This window comes from Python bivittatus, unplaced genomic scaffold, assembly GCF_059951505.1.
Source record: "Python bivittatus isolate LINGU-HERP-01145 unplaced genomic scaffold, Pbiv_v1 ctg000530_np1212, whole genome shotgun sequence".
Taxonomy (NCBI): domain Eukaryota; kingdom Metazoa; phylum Chordata; class Lepidosauria; order Squamata; family Pythonidae; genus Python; species Python bivittatus.
The window spans coordinates 3,991,678-3,998,005 of NW_028277085.1; positions in this window are offsets into that span (position 1 = coordinate 3,991,678).

Consider the following 6,328-nt stretch of genomic DNA (forward strand, 5'->3'; position numbering starts at 1 on the left):
TTAGAGTGGACTTGAGTGTTTCCAGTGGTAACCCAAACCCATAATCCCTACCCCACACTATCTTGCCTTTCTACCTCCTCCTGGCTCGGTCTCATTTTTGTGTATGATGTAACAATAGCAGATGTCTGTGTGCACCTGAATTATTTATTTATTTATTTATTTATTTATTTATATTACATATCAAATGTGGACACCATCCATCTCACGAGGGAGTGACTCTTATTATCCAGTGATTTGGAAAGATCAAGGAGATGATCCCTTTCCATTCCATTCTGGGTTCTCCAATAGAGACATGGAAGTTAAAGATGGTGAGAGGAACCTGCCGAATGAGGCTGACTAGTTGCAGGAAGTCTCCAGTAGATTGCAGAAGGAGGCTGTCAATCCCAGAATGAGGCTGGCAGGCTGCAGAAGGGAACCAGCGTGGGCTGTGGGCTGGCAATCCTCATTCCAGAAGTGCCAGGCTTTCAATTTGCGATTCAGTTGCAATGCAATGCTCTGTTTGGCACATTCGGATGGTGCCAGGCCTCTAGAGCAGTGCTTCTCAACCTTGGCAACTTGAAGATGAGTGGACTTCAACTCCCAGAATTCTCCAGTCAGGATGGCTGGCTGGAGAATTCTGGGAGTTGAAGTCCACCCATCTTCAAGTTGTCAAGGTTGAGAAACACTGCTCTAGAGACTTCTTCCCTGGATCCACAGATCTGCCAAGGAAAGAAAAGGGGTTTTGGGACAATGAGTGGGCACCAAGGCACTTTCCACATCACATTTAATCTCCTCCCTCCTTTTTTTTAAATGGGCAAGAGCGTCCTGTGCTGTCTTTAAAACAGATGAGCTTTGTAGTCATTGCCATGGATTGCCATTGCCAGAGCCATGGATGCGACATTTCTGAGGCTGTGGAAAGAATAAACTGGCTGATTGCAATGTCTGTCTGTCTGTCTGTCTGTCTGTCTGTCTGTCTATCTATCTATCTATCTATCTATCTATCTATCTATCTATCTATCTATCTATCTATCTATCTATCTATCTATCATCTCTCTTTAAAATAAACTAGGTCAGGACATCCGAGAAGTATAATACAGGATAACAATGGGTTTTTAAAAGAATCACACATTACATTCTTTCCCTCCCTCCCTGCATTTTCTTTCTTTCTCTCCCTCCCTCCCTCCCTCCCTCCCTCCCTCCCTCCCTCCCTTCTTTCTTTCTTTCTTTCTTTCTTTCTTTCTTTCTTTCTTTCTTTCTTTCTTTCTTTCTTTCTTTCTTTCTTTCTTTCTTTCTCTTTAGAATAACATTCCAAAGGAGACTTGAAACAACACAGCTTCAGGCTTTGGTTTAGTATTAAGGGTGTAAAAAGCGCAACTATACTACTGTTTCTTTTCTTTTTAAAATCCATTATCCTGAAAGCCTTTTTTAAGAGAAAGATTTTGTTGTGGTTCAGCTAAAGTGGATCAAGCTGATACAATCTTCACCCTTATTAGAAGCTTCTAAAACCCCAAGCCAAATGAAAAAAAATGCTTCCTTTATGCACCGGGTTTCTGTTGGTTTGCTGTCGGCATTCTCCATCCACTGAGTGGTCCCAATCCTTATTCGGTACTTTTGGGTTCCTCCTGGTCATTTTAGCGTTCCCTCCCCTTCCTCCCCGCCCCATTTTCACAAAAGCCGGTGTAACCCACGGATGCACCTCTCCAATTTGGTTTTGCTTCTATAGGATCCGTGCTTGACTAACCAGCTGACTATTAGTGCGCCAAACTAACGGATCTCCTGCCTCTTCTCGCAAAGCCCCCAAGGCAACTTAAAAAGCAAACATCTCAGAGGGATACCGGATATCACAAGCGGCCAAAAATCACAGCGATCGGCAAGAGGAAATAATTTATAACAGCAACAATATACAAAATGAAACTGGAATCTAGGAAAAGCCTGCATAAATAAAATAAACTTTGCTCGCTGGCGAAATGTAGATAGAGAAGAGCCACGGGGCGGTTGGCCGGACATACGGAGGGGGTTGTGGGTCATACGGGCAACACATGGGAGGGGTACTGTGGTTTATTGGAATGTTATCTTTACCTTCTACATTTACTTGCTGCATTTCCGCAAAGCGAAGCACGCTCTCTGTTTGCAGAGTTGAGGAAAGATTTCCCTGATGATCCAGTTGGATCGTGAACGTGGCCATATTGGGTGACCACCAGCTTCAGGAATGCTGGTGAATGAATGTGTACCAGCCTTTCTACCAACTAGAGTAGTGTTTCTCAACCTGGGTGACTTGAAGATGTGTGGACTTCAACTCCCAGAATTCCCCAGCCAGCCATGCTGGCTGGGGGATTCTGGGAGTTGAAGTCCACACATCTTCAAGTCACCCAGGTTGAGAAACACTGAACTAGAGGCTGAATAGCTATCTGTTGGAGACACCATAGTAATAGACTCCCGCACATTTTATGACGCCTTTGGAGAACATTCACAAGGCGTTCTCTGTCACCACAGAAGGCTGTGTTAGGGACCGACAACTGCCATTAATTGATTTCTGCTTTACAAGGGTTACGGACATGTGGCACCGATCCATATGGCCTCTGCCTGTGATATTGATCCAATTGATTTGCAACTGAAGGGCAGACATGTGCTGCTGAGGCCTCTCCCATTTTGTTTCAGAGGTATTTGTACGGGAGAGGTGGGGAAATCTGACCCGCATTTCCCATCTTCTTTGATCCGAAGCCAAGGATTTAGTGTCTAACATATGCATACAACCGGCGTAAGATGTATCTCTAATGATTATTATAGTGAGACGATTGTTTTTGTATTCTAGTTTTTATATTCCAGTTTTTTCTTCCTTAGTCAGGTCTTTCCACAGCATAGTGAGATAAGATTATCTGACCATGGGATACAATAGTTTATGTTATTATTTAGAAAGTCCTGGCTTTCTTCCTCTTGCACTTCTATGAGATTTTTCAATGGAGTTCACGTTCAAGGTCCCCCACCATAGTTTAATTTCCAGTTGATGGTTCCTGTGTCCACTGCAATTAGTCAGTGAAAAAGTACTTTGGTTTGTAATCATCATCGGTGGGCTTAAGCACAAGAGTAAGTAGAGAAGTTCTTAATTCATCCTTCTTCCAGCCATCCAAGGCCAGCTGTGTGTGCTGTTTTTAAGCAGGAAGTTAACTGCTGTGTTGATGTCCTAGCCCAGTGTTGTCCAAACTTGGCCACTTTAAGATGAGTGGACTTCAACTCCCAGAATTCCCCAGCCAGCCATGCTGGCTGGGGAATTCTGGGAGTTGAAGTCCACTCATCTTAAAGTGGCCAAGTTTGGACAACACTGTCCTAGCCAGTCCCTGGGAAGATACGGAAAGTCACCCACTGCAAGTGCATCTGAGGGTTCAATGCCTTAATAAAACTGTGGCAACATCCTAGAATGTTCTATGCAAAAGATCGATGGGGAGAGATCGAAGATTTGGTCAACCGGTCAAAGATGGCATAATTTAAGAACAGCAACTACAGATGCAAATAAAAAGAATTCGTGTCCTGGCTGGGAACGTGTATCTCCCTGATTCTTTTCTTGGTCTGTAAAGCAATTGCTTTCTTTAGATCATTGTAGCCCATTTTGGGAATGGAGTTAGATTTTCTTGGATATCTTCTTCTTGGATCTTCCTAAGATGGAGTTAGATTTTCTTAGATGTCTTCTTCTTGGATCTTCCTAAGATTTTCTTAGATATCTTCTTCTTGGATCTTCCTAAGATGGAGTTAGATTTTCTTAGATGTCTTCTTCTTGGATCTTCCTAAGATTTTCTTAGATATCTTCTTCTTGGATCTTCCTAAGATGGAGTTAGATTTTCTTAGATGTCTTCTTCTTGGATCTTCCTAAGATTTTCTTAGATATCTTCTTCTTGGATCTTCCTAAGATGGAGTTAGATTTTCTTAGATGTCTTCTTCTTGGATCTTCCTAAGATTTTCTTAGATATCTTCTTCTTGGATCTTCCTAAGATGGAGTTAGATTTTCTTAGATGTCTTCTTCTTGGATCTTCCTAAGATTTTCTTAGATATCTTCTTCTTGGATCTTCCTAAGATGGAGTTAGATTTTCTTAGATGTCTTCTTCTTGGATCTTCCTAAGATTTTCTTAGATATCTTCTTCTTGGATCTTCCTTTTTTTAGTATTGTTTTAAATTCTGGATGTATTATGTGGTTTAGATATATTTATAGTTTTAATGTTTTTTGTAAGTCGCCCAGAGTCCCCTATTGTGGGGGAGATGGGCGGAGGAGAAATCCAATAAATAATAATAATATCAATTTATATATGCAGGACATCCCAAACAGGGGCTGACTTCACACCACACAACTAAGCCGTGGCATAAATCGGGTGTGAGGAGCTGGCTGTGCCGGCCCCCTCCACGCTTCCCAAAGGCGTTAGCACCCCAGCTTTCCAACTCCCCAGCCCACCTGGCGAGCCATTTGACAAAATGCGGAGGCCCTTTAAATCTTGAGAGCCTGAAAAATCAGGATCAAAGAAAAGACAGCCAGGAGGTGCCAAAGCACTCTGTTTGGCGTTTTGACAGCTGCCGCGGCTCTGGTAAGATGCTGGCACATTGTTTCCCCCACGGGGTTTCTGCCACTGTGGCCAGCTGCAGCTTGGCGGTGTGGCTTGTCCTGAGAACGACCAGGTAAGCCACTGGGGTTGGATTTGATCGGTCACATCTGCTGCCTCCGTGCACCAGAACGCAAACCACATTCCGAGTTCTCCTTTAATCATTTTCATATTGCCCCATGAAATTCAAATCCTGAGGCAGAGAGGCTTGATTCCTTAAAAACCCTTGAAAGCCCATAAATTATAAAAGGCCAACGAACGCGCCTCCAAATCTCTGAATGGGCTCGGCAGATTTAATGGTCCTTGGGCTGCGCCTGAGGAAGGGGCGTCAGCTGAAGGAGCAGTAAATCTCCTGGAATGGAGATACGGTGCTAGGCTGGTGTTGCGTGACTGGGCTTTGAAGCTGCTGGGTCAAACAGACAATTGGCAGGAGAAGAGGAAAGGGGGGGGGGGGAAAGCAGGCAGCAAACTCTGAACATTTCAGCTTTCCAACCTCGTTCCAGTCACCTACCGACAGATTATGCAAAGCCCCTCCAAGTTCTGAGCGGACGCAAGTGGAAAAGCGGGAGGAAGATTTAATCTATGTTCCATTCAGACAGAAAGGCTGGTTGACTTGGTCTTGGCGAGAGACAGTTTCTGCAACTTTCAGGGCAGGGGGGTCTGCCGGGAGGGGTCAACCAAGTCAAGATGGCTGCAACACAACCACCCTTGTTTATACGCTGGGCTTTGAGAGCGTGGCGGTGGCCTCCATCTTGACTCTTTTGACCTCTCCTGTTTCAGGAGCGGGCTGGCAAAGAAAATGCCTAGTTCTGTAATGGGTTCCTTGCCACGCCGTGCCAATGTTGCCATGCGCCAGTCAATCTGGGCCACTTTGGACCGGCTCCCTCACGGACCACTTAAGGAAGCTGAGGAGTCCTTCATGAACCAAGATGTACAGAGAAGATTTAGGGAGAAAGACCTGTTAGTCAGAGAAGCCGTGAGTGAGTTTTCCAGACCGCTTCTGTAAAATGAGAACCGTCTGTAAAAAGTCTCCCCCAGGAAGACTGCTTTGTTGACGGATGTCTTCTGCAAATGGAGACCCACCTCCTTGGCTTCCAGGGGTTCAAGGTGCCAGGCCTTCTGGATCACTGTCTGAGGCTGAAACGACTAATTCATGATCCTCACAAGTCCAAAAATCTACACCGGCTGTTTGGAATAGCAGACTGGGCACTTTTGCTAAGCTAAAACGGAAGCAGATAGTGGTCCGTATGGAGTCACCCCACAGTGAAATGGGCAATGTAAATAAATAAATACATATATAAATTCAGTCCAGCCTGATCATTTCCCCAAAAATCGCCCTCAGTTTTACTTGGAATCCAGGCCTGTGTCATGGAAAGACCATGAGAAATCTAGGCAAAATATCACATATTCCAACCTCTTTGATATTAAAGGGGAGAGACATGGCACCAGTAAGAAAACATCAATAGCTATATAAATGGCAGGGGAAGATGGACCGCCGGAAAGGCTGAATGGAGAAAAATCGTGGTGCTGGAGAAGAACGTGGACAGTTTCTCGGATGGTAAGAGAAACAAAATATTTAACGCTAGATGCCATAAACCCAGATTGTTTATCGGAAGCACCGATCATGAGGCTAAAGTTGGATGTTTAATGCAGAAGGAGGGAACCCTGATGCTTGGAAAAATCCAAAGCAATGGGAAAAGAGGCCAAAAAGCTTGCCAAGATTTTATCAGGCATGAGCTGACAAGAAAGCAGGCCACGCAGAATTG